This window comes from Felis catus, chromosome A3 (assembly GCF_018350175.1).
Source record: "Felis catus isolate Fca126 chromosome A3, F.catus_Fca126_mat1.0, whole genome shotgun sequence".
NCBI lineage: Eukaryota > Metazoa > Chordata > Mammalia > Carnivora > Felidae > Felis > Felis catus.
This window is the reverse complement of record NC_058370.1, coordinates 53,891,944-53,909,743: the sequence shown is the minus strand read 5'-3', so window position 1 is coordinate 53,909,743 and position 17,800 is coordinate 53,891,944. Positions and strand designations below refer to the sequence as shown.

Sequence of the window (17,800 nt, the reverse complement as noted above, 5' to 3'; positions counted from 1 at the left end):
TGAACTTTTAATAATCCAAAAGCTTCCCCGCAACCTCTGTCGCTGCAAACCTTCTGCTGCCAATTAAGGGAACATTCTCCAAAATGATTAAATCTCAAGGCAACAGCAAATCCTCCGCCAGCAAAACGCTACACACAACATTTTACGGATCATGGGGCCCAGTCCCCAGCATCTTTATAAAAATCCAGGTCAGAGACAGGTGGAGGACATCACCAATGTTCTGTCCATTGCTCATTCTTCTCCTCAAAATGACCATTCAGCCAGAGGAAGAAATATTCAGCTAAGCAACAGAAAAAGAAAAAAAAACAACACATTTTTTTTTCCTCTAACGTGGTATATTTAAAATATAATAACGTAGCTTAAACAAAGTAACGTATACTCATTGCTATTTCCCATCGTTAGCTGGTGTGATATAAATCACATCGGGGAGATATAAGAGCTACATCAGGCAAATCATCCGTTCCCAGGTGCCAATGACAAAGTGCTATCTAATCATACGTTCACGTGTGCTTTGTCGGGGGTGATTTTAGTGACTGCGGCAGTTCAGTCCCTGCCAGTTGTCCCCTGGGAAGAGAACTGGCAAGATTATAAGCATCGTTTGTGTGGCGTGGCCCTCTCTCCATAGGGATTTTTTTTTAAGTTTATTTATTTATTTTGTGAGAGACAGAGACAGTGCAAATGGGGGAGGGGCAGAGAGAGATGGAGAGAGAGAGAGAGAGAGAGAGAGAGAGAGAGAGAGAGAGAGAATCTCAGGCAGGCTCTGCACTGCCAGCACAGAGCCCGATGTGGGGCTCGAACCCACAAAGCGGCGAGATCATGATCTGAGCTGAAATCAAGGGTCAGAAGGTTAACCAACTGGGCCACTCAGGTGCCCCCTCTCCAAAGCGATTGTAATAACATTATGACCTACTACTTTAGCCGTGCTAAGGTATACATTCCAAGTAGACGTTCTCTGTCCACTTGAACTACTTTTCTCTCTTCCCACTTTTCTCCCAATTCCTATTGCCTTTCTAGCCAGGCCTCTAGGAAACTTAACAGGGTAACACTAAAGCAATGATCATAGACAAACAAAACAAAACGACCGGCTGCTAGAAATTATTTTGATTATTCCACTTGTTCAGGAATTTCGGTGCCCCTCAGATACTAATTCTCAAAGAAATGAGCCATGTTTCTGCACGGAGGATGTTGAACATAATACAAAAGAGTGTTAATAATCCTCCTTCAAATTGTTGAGGGAGAAATCACATTTTCCAAAAGGCACAATTCATTACAAGTGGTCAGATGACGTGAGGAAACGCAAGCTGCAGATGAACATTACAGTGCAGCTAAGCGTTAAGAGGGCTAGCTTCCCATTTTGTTCAAGAGTAGAGAGAAGTTAATTCTGGCCTTTGCCACTTCAACGATGTCCCTCTCATAAGCCCTCAGGTTGACAGGCTTGATCACCCGTTTCCTTGAATGGAGAGTATTTTGTAACACACTTTGATGGATGGGTCTCTGCTACAACTGCCATCTGGCCAGGTTTTCTGTTGGTCGGAGAAACACTCGTGTCTTTTTTGTGTGTCGAAGTTGTCTAAAGAATCTTAAATCTAAGTATTTATTTTAACATTGAAATAATAAAGAAGATTTAGGATGTGAGCTATAGTGAGATACTCATGTATCTTAGTAGCCGTCAGGAGACATTTGCTTTCAAGATTCGTTTTTCCAAAATTAGCTCTTGTCACATACCCAAGAAAACACTCAAGTCTGCAGAAAAGAGGGAGGTACCACCCCCAGCTGGAATCCTTCTCTTTCTTCACAACCCCATTGGCTCCTTTCACAAATAACCCCTTTTCTTTCTTTTCATTTTCTATAAATGTAAGAAAGCCTCCAGACTGCTACATGCACGACACGGAGGGCCCGCTCTTTCATTCTTTCTCACTCTGGTCTCAGCCCATTCTGAAGCTAATGCCCAGAAGAGCAGAAAGAAGGAGGTCAGCCTGGTCAGTGGGGCCTGGTGGTGGGAGGGCCGGCCCCCTTTCTAACGGTTCCGGCCGAACTGCTGATTCATTGTCCTACAAGGGCAGCCCTGCAGGTGCACTGGGCGCCCTGAGGGTGAGGCAGCTTGGCTCAGGCCAAGTATCCTTGTGACCAGGAGCCGATGGACTCCACGATAGATGTCGCCATCTCCTGTGGGAGGAAGGACGCAGTTATGCTAGGGCCAGCCGACCCAAATGAGCTCTCTTGGCAAAGGCCTGAGTTTAAAAAACCAGTGCCATGGCTTCTGGTTGATTTAAAATGTGGTGGTATCTTGAGTAATCTCAGAGGGGGACAGTGGAAGCTGCCTGAGGGTGGGACCGTATCAGATTCAGTCTTATATTCCCAGGAAACCAGTGTAGGTGGCCCCATGGAAGGTTCCCGATTAATGTTTTAAATAAATGAAATGAAAGACTGCAATTCATAAAATAAAATGAGCAGGACCGCCCGGAGGCGGACTCCTGGGTGGGACAGGCGGGAGGGGCCCCACCGCTTGCTGTCCTTCCCAGGCCAGCGGGAGTGTGTGGGTGGCTCTCTACACATTTAACCAGTTGTCATATGGTTGGCTTAAGAACAGCATGTAAGGAACAGAATGTAAGGAACAGCAGTCACAGGAGTGGTCAGGGAGATGGAATGAACGAGCAGTGACGGTATCAGATGCTGCCATGCAGCAGACGCCTACCACGTGCTGGGCCCTGTGCAAAGCCCCTCATCTGTACTGTCTCAGTTAAATGCTTCATTCCCGGTGTAATCCTCGTATCAAACTCTACAGTCAACATTGTTATTCTCATTCGGCATATGGAGAAACTGAAGCTCTGAGTGGTCCCCATCATATACACTGTTCCAAACCCCTTTTATACCAACTGTACAATGAAACCAGGAGATGTTGCACCATGCCTGAAAATGTATTGTATTTATTTTTTTTTTAATTTTTTAATGTGTATTTATTTTTGAGAGAGAGATAGTGTGTGCCCGCGCATCAGGGAGGGGCAGAGAAGGAGACACAGAATCTGAAGCAGGATCCAGGCTCTGAGCTGTCAGCACAGAGCCTGACTCGGGACTCGAGCCCACGAGGTGTGAGATTATGACCTGAGCCGAAGTCGGACACTCAACCGACTGAGCCACCCAGGCGCCCCCACCATGCTTGAAATTTTAATGAGATTTTTTTTCTCTCGGCCAGAAAGTATTATGCCAAATTTCAGGTTAGCTCCCTACACTGACCAGACCACCTGACATCCCGTCTTGCCTAACACGCTTTTGTCTGCTGGAGAAACTGATCTTCCCAGATATAGGCCTTGGAATCAACACCTCCCCAGAATCCACCTGCTTGGCCATTACTAGAGACAGCTTAGCCTGGGCACGCCAACCACGTGGATTTCGCCCAGTCAGAACAGGCTGCCAGTTCACTAACATTTCCAGCTACAGGTGGGAAGGTCTAAGATCTCAAGGAATTTGTTATCTAGGTAGGAAGACCACAATTCTGACTGCTTGGGTCTCTGTCCCAGGATAAGTGAATGTAGACAGGAGCTAAATGGACTAAAGACGCGGGGGAGTAGGTTTGGACACTGAAGCACACATTGGTTTGGAAGGGAGTCAGTCACCTCCAGCCAGTGGAACAACTGGGCTAAGTGCACCTGGGATGAGAATTTGCATGGTGCAAAGACAGGTGACCAGGAATGTTGGGCTCCCGCTGAACAAGGGTGGCCAATCTTATTAAGACGATGGTATTCTTTTTCTGAGCAAATAATTTCAGCAATACAAGATTTTTCCTCAAGTGGCAGGGCAGATGGGAAATAGTTTAAAAGGCAAGGACTCCCATATGTGAGCCACTCTGGGCAGCTTTTAGCTTTCAGAACTTTCTGCAATGAGGTGGCAGGTGCTGTTGGGGCAGAGGGAGGTGGAAATGATTCCAGACGTCTATTATTGGTTGTGCAGAGACAACACAAGCTGCCTACCAGCTAGGGTCTGCTGGCTTCCTGAAACAGCATTCATCTGCTTTGGACACAGTGGCCTGTTTGTTTTACGATAATTAGCATTCAAATATTTACACTTTATACCAATAATATGCCAAGGCTCATGATTGAAGCTGTAAATTAGCTTCAGCAGTGATGTTTAGTAGTCAAGAAGATGAAATGTTGCATACCTGCCACTGAGACTTGAAGGTTACACTCTGCTTCCTCCAATGTAACTGGGCTTCTGGGTCAAAGTGTAGGTGGGTCAGCAGGTGGCTCTCCCAAGGAGGCCTCTGGACCAGTGGAAGCCACTGTTTCATAGGAAAAGCATGCCTTCCTGTCCCCACAGGGGTCAGAGCATCAATATGGACTGGCAGTGGATGCATGTGTGATGGCAAGAGGGTGCCGGCACCAATCAGGGGCACATCAGGGCCACCATCTCTGGTCTACACAGTGTTGCACAGTGACATTGATGATTCCACACTGAGAAGGAAAGGCAACGTATGGTTGACTGGAAAGCCCTTTGGTCAGACAGCCTGTTCAGATCCTTGCCGGCTCTGTTATTTTGGATAAATCCTTTGAGCCTCAGTTTCTTCATCCAGTGTGAGTCATAACACTGCCTCGATCACCACTGCTCTGTGAGATGAATGAGTCAGGCGCTGCGTGTGACTTAACTGGCACAGTGCCTGGCCCAAAGGGAAAGCTACATAAATATGATTTCAGTCCAGGTTTTGAAATCCTGTAAAAGCAAAAAAGTGGTATAACCAGCATGGATTTCACTGTATGAATATTGGTCCCATGCGTAAACACATAAAGGCTCACCAGTAGGCATCCCTCTCTTTCAGTGGCCCCAAAAGGACATGCCCTCGTTGAGATCAGCACAAGCAGGGGACTCCAGCTAATAAGCATGGCCCAGACCCTGCCTAAATAAAGCCCTGTCTCTGGTGTCTCCGTCACAAAAAGCAGAACCCATCAGGGGCTGAATGCCTGAGAAGTATCTTCTTTGGGGCTCACCGTGTTAGCTTATTGTAATTCATGTTACTCTAATTCAACAAATAGTTATTAAACTTAATGTCAGGCTGAATATGTATCCCAGGAGACTCTGCCTTTGGGGGAATTGAATGAAGTTCTTGGGGAAATTAAGATTTAAAATCTTGAACACCAAGAGTGCAAATTCCAACATGTCTCTTCAGTCCAGACACTAGGGCTGTCATCAGAGCCCAGGAAGAGAGTGTGCTTAGAAGAATTCCCTTTCAGAAAACTTCAAACCAGGGCACTGGTTTTGCCTATCAGGGGAAAGAGAGTGTTTTCTATGGCAAGAGCCACATCTTAACAAATAGGGATCATAAAAAAAAAGCTAACTGCTTTAGATCCGTCTCCATAGATCAGCACAGGTGGATCTCAAGAATAATGCTGAGGGGAAAACACAAGCTGCAGAAGCAAACTCAGAAGAGTCTTAATCATTTCTGGAGGGTTATAAAATGCCAGTACAAACCTCAGCAGTGACCGCTGAGGAAGGAGGACTGAGATTTTGAGTGGGAGGGAGGGTGCTTGCATCATTGCTCAAAAATGTCCTTTCTTGAGGCACCTGGGTGGCTCAGTTGGTTAAGCGTCCGACTTAGGCTCAGGTCATGGTCTCACCGTTCGTGGGTTCGAGGCCACGTCGGGCTCTGGGCTGACAGCTTGTAGCCTGGAGCCTGCTTCAGATTCTGTGTGTGTGTCTCTCTCTCTGCCCTTCCCCCACTCAACTCTCTGTCTGTCTGTCTCTCTCTCAAAAATAAGTAAACAATGGGGGCGCCTGGGTGGCTCAGTCGGTTAAGAGTCTGACTTCAGCTCAGGTCATGATCTCGCGGTTTGTGAGTTTGAGCCCCGCGATGGGCTCTGTGATGACAGCTCAGAGCCTGGAGCCTGTTTCGGATTCTGTGTCTCCTTCTCTCTCTGACCCTCCCCCGTTCATGCTCTGTTTCTCTCTGTCTAAAAAATAAACGTTAAAAAAAATTAAAAAAAATAAACAAAAAAAAACTTTTAAAAATGTCCTTTCTTATAAAGAAAAGATTCAAAGTAGTAAGGTAGAATATTAATAGGTATTAAATCTGAGTATATAAACTAATTTATGTATTTTGTGTTTTGAACATATTTAAACATAACAATTTTACACATAACAAAAGTTATAAAAATAAAAGTTGTAATAAGAGTTGTAAAAATAAGAGCAATCACTAATTGTGTTTATATTTACATCTCTACTTCCTAATCTCTTTGGCTAATAATCCCTGCTTCCTCTGTTAGCACAAAGTATAAATCTAACGTTTAGATTCCAGCCTGGATTCCAGCTTTGGTTAAGACTCTCATGTGACAACATCATCAATCCAGCAATGAATAACTTACAGCTGTAATGATTTATGAAAGCATACAAAAGCAATGAGATTTTGGCCCTCACTCTTTCTAGCTATGTGATTTGGGGCAAGTTACTTTAGCTCTTGGAGCCTCAGCTTCATCATATGAAGATGAAAATAATCCTGACTTTAACAGACTGATACAGAATAACAGATTTTAATGAGAATATGCAAATAAAGTTTCTATTGTTGCTACCATAGGTTGTAAGTATCTAAAAACAGCTATGCCCTGTGGCCCCAGGCTCTGCCTTAAGCACTTATGGCTGCCATCTTGTTTACTCCTAACTACCTGAGAAGATGGAGTCTCTCAGTCCTGTGTTCTCTACACCACCTCTTAATTCTCCTATAGAGAAGTTCCCAGTCCACTGAGGGACAAGGATAATGGCATGAATCTTGGTAGCACCAAACTAAGCTGGCCCAAAGTCTAGATTTGACAGTTGGGGGAAGCAATGTGGGGGACTGGCAATCCAATTTGTTCCCCACACCCAGGCCACAAGTTATGCATGACTATCTGTAACGCATATAATAATTTAACCTCCATCTGTCTGACATTTGTGGTATCTTGTAAAATGCTGAACAGTTATTTCAGTGTCTCTCAAATCCTACCATCTGGGAACTATGGTGAAGCCCATTTTATGGGTGAGAAACATGAGTCCCAGGGCGGTGACTTAAAAGTCCCATTGTTAACCCGTGTGGGAGCCAGGACAGTACCTGGTAAAACTGGAAGCAGTCAAAATGAGGACAATGATGATGTGTATCTTCCTTACCTCCCAGGGTTGTTGAAAATGCCCAAGAAAAATGTGTTAGTAGGAACATTTAAAACTCAATGTCCTACAAATTCATTCAGTGTCCATGATATAAGGAATCATAAATACTTAGATTTCATTATTATGTCAAAGTTATCCTAGTTGATTTTTTTGTCCCATAACATATGTGTAAATAAAAAGATGAAAATCACCTTGGCAGATGAAGAATTGCCAGTGAAAATCGTAGACTGGTGAACACTTTTCTGGGCAAGTAAAAATGACAACAGTTTGCTTTGTAAGGCTACTTAGTGGCTTTAGTAATGTAGCCTTAACACTCCTAAAGTTTGGTTTTAAGAATGAAACTATTAAAACATTAAGAGAAAATGCAAGTTGTGAATGCCCTAACACCAAGTTCTTATGATAGGAAATATTTTCCACAGAAGTAGCAGAAGAAGGCAGCATATCTTCGAAATGCATTAACTCTTATATTAAAACACATATACATATTATGTTGTCAAATATAAATGAACTTGAATTTAACATAAAATATGAGACTTCAAAGAAACTTCTCGGTACAGAGCTTTCAACTCTGCCCTCTGACCTTCCAGAGCTCAGTGTTCTTCTCCCTAATGGAAAAGTCTGAGAAGCTGGGATGAGACTCCAGAGTAGGGACCCCAGGGGCACCTGGGTGGCTCAGGAAGTGAAGTGTCTGACTCTTGGTCTCAGCTCCTGTCTTGATCTCAAGGTCCTGAGTTTGGGCCCCATGTTGGGCTCCATGCTGGGTTAAGCCTACTTAAAAACAAACAAGCAAATAAACAAACAGACAAACAAACAAAGAAGGTCCCCAGTGCACTTAAGAATAACTTGGGTGGGGCCCCTGGGTTGCTCACTGGGTTAAGCATCCAACTTCAGCTCAGGTCACCATCTCCAGGTTTGTGACTTCGAGCCCTGCATCGCGCTATCTGCTGTCAGCACAGAGTCAGCTTCGGATCCTCTGTTTCTCTCTCTCTCTCTCCCTTCTCCGCTTGCTTGCTCTCAATCTAAAATTAATAAACTTAAAGAAAAAATAACCTAGGTATGATTCAAATGTTTCCTCTCTAGTATGCTTCTCCAGGTTCCATTTCCAAAGCCAGTAAAAAAATTCCAGATTATGGAATAATTTCTGAAGTTTCTAATTCTAAGGATTAGCTCACCCTTATAACATCTTCTAAGTGCCAACACACCCCAGGCATGGCCAGTCAACTGAGTTATGGTTCCCCTGGGAACAGCAGCACAAATGTTTTTTTGCATCTGAGCGCACGTGTACCTACGAACACAGTGTTGGTCTTAACATTACTTCACTCATTCATTCGTTCTACAGGTAACTGGGCACCTACTACACACTGGGTCCTGTGTCTACCATGTGGAGCAAATCAAATATAATCTGTCCCCTCCCCTGAGCTTATAGGACAGGAAAGGCAGAAATCAGGTATACAAATCTTGCAAGATACTGTGTAGTCTTAACTGATTTTTTTTTTTTTTTTACCACATTCCTTTTTACCCTGTGACCTTCCTGGTGACCCTGGCAGCTACTGCTAAAGGAGGAGGACCGAGATTTTTAGTGGGAGGGAGGACGCTAAACATAAAACAGGGGTGCTTGGGTGGCTTAGTTGGTTAAGTGTCCAACTTCAACTCAGGTCATGATCTTGAGGTCTGTGGGTTCAAGCCCCGCGTCAAGCTCTGTGCTGACAGCTCAGAGCCTGGAGCCTGCTTTGGATTTTGTGTCTCCCTCTCTCTCTGCCCCATCCCCACTTGTGCTCTGTCTCTGTCTCTCTCTAAAATAAATAACATTAAAAAAAAATTTTTAACATAAGACCTCTAGTGCCCAAAGGAAAATTGTCACAAAGGAACCAGAAGGCGGTGATGTCAATTCTTGCCTTTAAAGTCCAAAAGCTAAATGACTTATTTTGATTAGATGGAGAGAGGTGGGTGGGGGATGGGACAGATGGGTGAGGTGTACTAAGGAGGGCACTTGGGATGAGCCTGCATGTTCTATGTAAGTAATGAATCAATGAATTCTACTACTCCTGAAGCCAAAATTGCACTGTATGTTAACTAAAGTTTTTTAAAATTAATTTATTTTAGTATTAATTTACTTTAAAATTAATAAATTAATTACATTTAATATATTTATTTTGCGTGAGCAGGGGAGGGGCAGAGAGAGGGAAAGAGAGAGAATCCCAAGCAGGCTCCACACTGTCAGCACAAGAGCCCAATGTGGGGGCCAAACCCAGGAACCATGAGATCATGACCTGAGCCGAAACCAAGAAGTGGATGCTTAACCAACTGAGCCACCCCCTAACTAAAATTTAAATTAAAAAATAAATAAATAGCGGCATGTGGGTGGCTCAGTTGGTTAAACATCCAACTTCAGCTCAGGTCATGATCTCACTCACGGTTCATGAGTCTGAGCCTCACATCAGGCTCTGTGCTGACAGCTCTGAGCCTGGAGCCTGCTTCGGATTCTCTCTCTGCTTCCCCTCCCCACCCCTGACTCACACTCTGTCTGTCTCTCTTTCAAAAAGAAATAAACACTAAAAAATGTTAAAGGAATAAATAAAGTTCAAAAGCTGTATTTCAAGGGGTGGGAAAGGGCAGGACAAAAACTGGGAAGAATACTTGCTGAGCCCATTTTCTCTTGTCCAAAGGGAGACTGGAAAGATCTCTGAACTGATGGAAAAGGAGAGTGGGAATTGAAACAGAACAACTGGGCACTGGCCAGGGCTCCCGAAGATGGTTTCTAATGTCAACCAACTGTGGCCTCCAAAGTAGACAGAATCCACAGACCCAGAGGGGACGCGCAGCACAGGCACGGGATGGAAGGGGGACAGTAGAGGGTGCTGTACTATAATGTACTGCAAGGCAGAAGGCCAGGCAGGTAGTTCAAACCCAGCCAGCCCAAAATGCATGCACCTGCATGCTAAGGACTAGACAATTTCCCTGAAGTCATGAAGCTATCTAAGTTAGAAGAGGAAAAAAAAAGAACCTAAATCACCCACGTTAATGTCAATTTTGGTTAATTTACTCAACTAGAAAAGGTTGGCTGAATTGGTAGTTTGATTTTCCAACACTGGGTGGAATGGGGTCTCCAAATACAGCTTAAGTTGCATTGAGATAAATTTGCATTTCTTGAACATTTCTGGATGTGGACTCAACATACACACCTGCTACGTAAGTGTACGGATACAACTGTGCTACGTTTTCTATCTCCTGGTGCCGCCCACATTTATATCCACCGTGTTGGTTTCTTCTCTGAACCGCAAACCTATATATAACCAACTACTCCCCTTCTGTGCTTCCTAGCAATCTCGAACTTCATGTGTCCAAACCAAACACCTGTTACTCTCTACTCCTCCCTTAGCCTTTCCCCATCCAGTAACCAGCACGGCCATTCGCCGGGCTGCCTGGGTCAAAGACTTTGGTGTTACTCTTGCTTCTTCTTTCCACTTAAACCTATGTCCAATCCCAACCACCAGCCCTGACCTGACCTAGACAGACCCAATCCTAAAACATACCTGCACTCGCACAACTGGTTGCCTTCTCTGCCGCCCCAAAGTGGTCCACACCACCTCTCACCTGCACCAGTGCAACAGCCCTGGAACCGGTGTCCCTGCTGGCACCCTGCCTTCCCTCTGTGCTCCAGGCCACAGAAAGAAACTCTTATGATGGGAATTTAATGTAGCCAGTTACCTGCTGTCAATCGCCCCTCCCCCCTTACCTCCCGTATGTGGTATGCCTCCACTTCTTTTGCTGACCTCATCTTTTAAAATTTTTTAAAAATATTTATTTTTGAGAGAGAGAGAGACAGAGAGACAGAGAGACAGAGAGACAGAGTGTGAGCAGGGGAGGGGCAGAGAGAGGAGACACAGAATCCGAAGCAGGCTCCAGGCTCTGAGCTGTCAGCACAGAACCCGATGCGGGGCTCGAACCCATGAGCTGTGAGATCATGACCTGAGCTGAAGTCGGACACCCAACCGACAGAGCCACCCAGGCACCCCGACCTCACTTTTTTTTAAGTTTACTTATTTTGGGGAGAGAAAGAGCACAACCACAAGTGGGGGAAGGGCAGAGTGAGAGGGAGAGAGAGAGAACCCCAGGCAGGCTGCACACTGTCAGCATGGGACCTGATGCGGGACTCGAACTCACAAACCATGAGATCATCACCTGAGCCGAAATCAAGAGTCAGAGGCTTAACTGACACAGGTGCCCCTTGCTGTCCTCATTTCACACCACTGCTCCCTTTGCCTTCCTCCGTCCTCCTGGCCCCTACAGCTTCCTGCACACTCAGCTCCCACCTGTTGCAGGGCTGGGGCCCTGCCTGGGCCCTTCCTGCTGCCTGGGGCCATCCTCTAGAAGCTGACCTGCCTTCCTCCCAGTTTTTATGTAAGTCTCTGCTCTACTCAGAAGGGCTTTCCCTGAAATACTCCTCCTCCCGACCTCTCTCAGCCGGCTCTGTCTTCACTTTTGGTACTGCTCACCACCTGCTATGTTGTTTGTTTTATGCTATCCTTCTCCAACAGGCTGTAAGCTCTACGAGGGGGACCTGTCTTTCCTCACTCCCTAGACAGTGCCTGGCACATAGGAAGTTCTCAGCCACTCCAGGAACAAGGTGGGGAAATGAAGGAGGGACTGTAAGACAAAAGACTTTGGGGCCTAACTTAGGTTGGGGAGCCTGGGCGGATCATACGGTGGCAGTAAAATTTAAACTGAGAACAAATGGGTGGGAAGAATTAGGTAGTTGGGGGCCGGGTGCATTTCAAGTGGAAAAATAGGAGCTGTGAGGGGTAGGGCAGGTGGGAATCTGCGTGCCTGTATTGTGGTTTGGGTAAGGGCAGAGATACACAATATCTCCTCTTCACAAAGATCAAACCCCTTGTTACTTAATCCCCAAACACACCATGATAGGGAAACCCTGGCCTCTATGAAATATACTATCAAGAACTTGGGAGAAACACTATAATTTTAATGTCTTTATCACATCTAATGACATAAATAAAATGCAGTGGGTTTCAGCCTCCCCATCAGAGTCAGTAGACAGTTTTAGCTAAAAGTCAACCACACACAGTTGGCAAATGGGAACTTAGCACTATGACTTCTGGAAGTTTATTTGGTCATAGATGGAATGAGGAAAAAGGGAGAGATGTGAAAATAATATTGTGTCCACATGCACCCAGCCTTGACGGATGGCACAAAACTTCTGCAGGGCTCCAGCAGGACCAGAAATTTACAAACAAAGCATCACTGCCAGACGCTGGAAACCCAGATCTGCCCTGGAGAGGGACCGACCAGCCCCACTCCCGACATGGCAGGGACAGAAAAGTACAGAGGGAGGGAAGGGTGAGACCGGAGTCATGGCACAATTATCAGAATAGGAGTTTACAGCAACCAGGATGACACAGGAAAATAGCACCTCAAAGGAGATGAAAGATGCTGTCTGAAGACTGTGTCTCTGGGACGACAACAGGCATCATAAATCGTTCTGATGAATTCTGGTCCAGTATCTATGCTAAACAAATGCTCTGGTCATCTAACCCCACTCGCCCCAGCCCCTCCTCCTTCCAGCTGTAACTTTTCTCTGGGCTGCAAAAAGCTCTTTTATCTAATTTGTTAATAAGCCATGGCATGTAAGCTGCCCACCTACCCTTGATGGAGACACACACACGCACGTGCACACACACACACACCACATCATATACACACAATGCACGCATTACGCCTTTATTATATGCCAGGCACTGTGCTACGTGGTAGGGATCAAAAGGACAATACAACACCGTCTTATCCTTCACGAGTCTATAATTTAGTGAAAATAACTTTTTTTTTTTTTTTACTAAATACAATTTATTATCAAACTGGTTTCCATACAACACCCAGTGCTCATCCCAACAGGTGCCCTCCTCAATGCCCATCACCCACTTTCCCCTCTCCCCCACCCCCCATCAACCCTCAGTTTGTTCTCCGTATTTAAGAGTCTCTTAAGGTTTGCCTCCCTCCCTGTCTGTAACTTTTTTTGTTCCCCCTTCCCCTCCCCCATGGTCTTTTGTTCAGTTTCTCAGGATCCACACATGAGTGAAAACATATGGTATCTGTCTTTCTCTGCCTGACTTACGGTGAAAATAACTTCTAAAGTTGTCTTCATGGTACCTGCATCAGCCACGAACATTTCACTATTAAAGAGAATTTATGTTCATTTATTTTTATTTCTTACTCTTATGGAAATTTACAAGTAGTACTACATTTAGGCTATCTGTACCTAATTTCCATGCTGGGTAAGTGAAAGTTCTGTTAACAGAAAAAGAGAGCACTGATCCAACATTGATTCACTCAACAAACATCTCTTGTGAGGCCCACACTCAGACATAAAATTATCAGCAACAGCACCATATATTCCATGCAGCTTAAAGGAGATGCTACCACCAGGGCACCACGGTAATAAAACCGTATGGATATTTATGTTTTCTCTCACTCCACTGTGCATTTGTTCACTTTATTTCTGCTCTTGGCAAGATTTAAATAAAGGCTTTTTCTCCTCTGCTCTACAAATGTTTGCAGCAGCTACATTACACTGACTTAACACAGCATTAACTACAGTACAAATATACAGTCCTCATATTGCTTTTGGAACAAGGAAAACGTTTATGATCGCTGTCACAGAAACACTGAATTCACCAATCTAAAATTTATTTAAAATGTCAGATGACTTTGATAAAAATCTATAGCTCAAATTCAGCTCTCAACAGTGTGGAGTTATTACTTTGAATTTAAAAAAGAATGCACCCTCAAGTATGTTCTGGCTGTCTTCAGAATGTAAAGTTCAAGTCAAGCCATGTGGGCTACTGTGGGTTTACTCTGCATTATGTGCTAGAAAAGCATTCTGACTTGGTTGCCCCCTCATTTTAGTAAAAACTTCAGTCCCCATTTTATAAGAAAACAAAATACCAGCTCTCAGTGGAAACCACTGAGAATTGTGCACCCGGAAGAACGTAATTTCACTGTGCTTTATGATGTGGACGCTAAACAGAGGCAGGTCATATAAGTAAACCACATTTTCTAGATGGAGACAGGGTAATTGAGAAAACTGGCTTCACACTAAAGAAAACAAGTAAGTGAGCTATTTTAAGTCTAATTAATACAACGCATAAAATACATTTTGGTTTTCCCTCAACCCCAAAATAAGTGAATACAGTAATAGAATCATGAGTTCATGGCTTACAATGTCAATGCCATTTGTCTTAGAAAAGCCAAAGAACATGGCTGTATTTTCTTCCTCCATCCTGGAGACTAGGGAGTTTTCACAAAAGCCAGGACAGACCTTACAAGGACTCAAGGACTCCAACTTTTTTTTTTTTTTCCACCAAAGAGGTACCCACAGTGTGCGAAAATGAAGCACGTTACCTGTGTTGCAACGGTAACTGGAGGCAGATACTCACAATGCATTCCCTGTCATCTAATGATACCAAATAGATCGGATCACAGATTTTACTTCCGGAGTATTTTAAAGTTCTGTAGCCCAAGAGAATCCTGCAGGAATTGGGAAGGAGAAATCTGAAGAATAAAATTACTACATTGTAGCATCTGTAGAATCATTCCAATGGAGTCACAAATATTCTGGGGAGCATAGGTGGTCCCCTCTTTAAGGCACAGTATTTCTGAAGCTGACTGCAGAGCAGATCACCACAAGGTGGCATCCCAGGCACCAGGGCAGCATCCCTTAAAGGCACCATGCACCTGAGGGAAATATACTGGCAAGTATTCGGAAGTCTGGGTCCTCAGTTTGCCAATGGTGGAGCCTGGTGGTACTGGATTAAACCTCTGCCAAAGCTAGGAAGAGCTATTATCATTATTAGGTGCCGGTGCTTTCTTCTTGCTGGTGGAGATTATCATTATTAGGTGCTGGTGCTTTCTTCTTGCTGGTGGAGACAGCACAGAAGTTATAGAACAAGGGCCTGGTACCATCCCAGAATCTCTAGAGCTGCGTGTTAAAAAGAAAACTTCCTGGGTCCCACTGTGACTTCCTGAATCATAATCAGAGGAGGAGGGCCGCAGAGCGAGCATTGCAGACACTCCCCCTTGGGCCATTCGCCCTTGCCCTTGGCCTTACCAGGGCCAGTGAATGAGCCTGAAGCCAGGGAGGCCGGTAAGAATGGGCCACTGCATTCTAAATGCTCTTCCAAGGCGGTTGGGCAGGAATCTGCCCCAGACTACCCGCTGACGCCTGTCTGACCACAATCTCATAATCCTGTCACCGCTAACAAAACCAACCTGCACCACAACATGTTAATCCCTGGGGTCACCCCCGGGCCACATGTGACTGATGCCAGGCACACATCTGCATGTCTTTGAAATAACCTGTCACCTTTTAAGAGCCAGCTTCAGCATCCCTCTCAGACATTCCTTATCATTTCCTGCACTGCCCCAGGACTTCGTACACACTACTCCTCCCTCCTCCCTCGGGGCAGAACCTCTGCATGACCAATGGGCACCTGCCTTCCAATGCTTGTATGCACATGAATGAAAGGGGAAAAAAAAGCATTCATTACACTTGCAAAAACCTTACCACAGCATTAATGACACTATTTCCACTAGACATTCAAATTTCCATTCTATAGGGAAAAGACAATGAGTTGAGTTACAAACACCTACATTCAAATACTTTTCCATGTAAGTTTCTTCCCTTATTAACCATACCAACGTGGGTAAGTTATTAAACCAAAGACCGGTTTCTTCAACTGCAAGACTGAGGTAACATCACACAGCTTAGCCAGCCTTTAAGAGGATTTTAACTGACCTCTATATGAAAGTCAATTAATGCACTGCCAGGCACGAATGCTTCAAGAATGTTCGTTCCCTTCCCCTTTTCCTTTTGTACACTTTCTAATTGGCTCTGTAATGGTCTACAGGAGCCTATAGAGCTTGTAACAAATCTTCCAAAAGAAACTTCTATGCCAATTTCATTTCTCCTTAGTAATGTGCTGATAAATGTTTGACGACTGGCTCTTGGGAAAGAGAAGTGGGAAGTGGAGGGCTGATTTTGGCATTGTCCCATTTCCCTGGAGTACATCCTTCAGTCATGGCCAGTTTTAAACTACTAAGGTGAGGCCACTGAACAGAGAAGAGATCCACAGAAGCTTATTGTCGTACAGTATTTGCACCATCAGCCACGGCAGATGTGGACACCTTCGAGAGCATAGATGATAGTAAAATGTAACTAAAATAATTAGGAAATGATGAATGTTGAGAAAGGACTGTTTTAAAGTAGTTTAACAACTGGCTCACAAAATTCCCGAGCGAGTATTCACCGGCCGGCTCTAAGCACACCACTGTATCTCACCTCATCAAGAAAATGCTGACTACAGCTGGGGTGTTCTGATTTGCAGACTATATAGGGGGCTTTATTTATGCAGGACCCTTTAAGCAGATGCAGAAAGTATATGCTTTGAGTTTCTACAAGGGTGAAATATGGCTACAGAACAGTACACGTCTGTGCAGTACTGGGATAGTGCACCCTGTGCATTAGCTCTGCCGGGCAAAGCCCTTGCTGTAGAGGAGGAAGCTTCTACAGTGCACAGCTCACGGCCAGCACCCAGTCAACATGATGGCAATAATAAAACTGATTTATTGCCACTCTTCTTTCCATCAGGTCCTCATAACATACGTTTGTTAAGCCTTTGCTTTTTATCTTAGGCCCCTTCCAGTTGCTAGATGCTATGTCATGATGCAACGAGTTTTAGTATCCATGTCAGACATCTGACACTCTCCTGGACACAAGGAAGCAAGCTGCCCACAGGTAAAAAGAGGTGTGGAACTGGAAGCCATGTTTCACATTTTTATAAAACCAGTTGGCTCTTCAAAGCCCTCAAGGCACTACATTTTATTTGCTTATGCATCTGAACAGGCACTGAATTGTTTCAACTGAGATAATAAAATGCATTTGTGGCTTATAATTTTTTTTTTCCACCCTGCTCAATTCTAGAAGTTGCATTTCATGACTCTGGCTTGCCTCCACATTTGGTAGTCTTTCCAACAACAAAACCATCTTATTTGAAGATTCACCCTGTAGTCCGAAGTGGTTTCAGAATATATGGGGTGCCTGGGTGGCTCAGTTGGTTAAGTGTCCAACTCTTGATTACGGCTCGGGTCATGATCTTATAGTTAGTGAGTTTGAGCCCCGTGTCAAGCTCCACGCTGACAGTGTGGAGCTTGCTTAGGATTCTTTCTCTCCCTCTCTGTATCCCTCCCCCAGTCACACGTGCATGCATGCTCTCTAAATAAATAAATAAATAAATAAATAAATAAACTTTAAAAAAGAGTGAACTTTAAGTAAAGGCATGCTATGTAACAAGTGTGGTACTTCATACACCACAAACAGGGCTTCATTTAAACTTAAAACAACCAATGAGTTTGGTCATATTATTGCTCAATTTTTTTTTAATTTTTTTTTCAACGTTTTTATTTATTTTTGGGACAGAGAGAGACAGAGCATGAACGGGGGAGGGGCAGAGAGAGAGGGAGACACAGAATCGGAAACAGGCTCCAGGCTCTGAGCCATCATCAGCACAGAGCCCGACACGGGGCTCGAACTCCCGGAACGCGAGATCGTGACCTGGCTGAAGTCGGACGCTTAACCGACTGCGCCACCCAGGCGCCCCTTATTGCT

General features: G+C 44.6%; 1 protein-coding gene across 4 annotated transcripts in view; it reads right to left on the bottom strand.

Moving 5' to 3' along the window:
• Positions 1–17,800, bottom strand: part of ST6GAL2 (ST6 beta-galactoside alpha-2,6-sialyltransferase 2) — an 86,127-nt gene that overhangs the window by 48,141 nt on the left and 20,186 nt on the right. The window contains exon 1 of one of the 4 annotated variants that reach the window (XM_019826953.3): positions 4,157–5,191. The exons of the other annotated variants lie outside the window; for them this stretch is intronic. The gene's annotated coding sequence lies outside the window, so the exon portion shown is untranslated. Of the gene's footprint in view, positions 1–4,156; positions 5,192–17,800 lie in introns of those variants that run through there. 4 annotated transcript variants of the gene reach the window in all.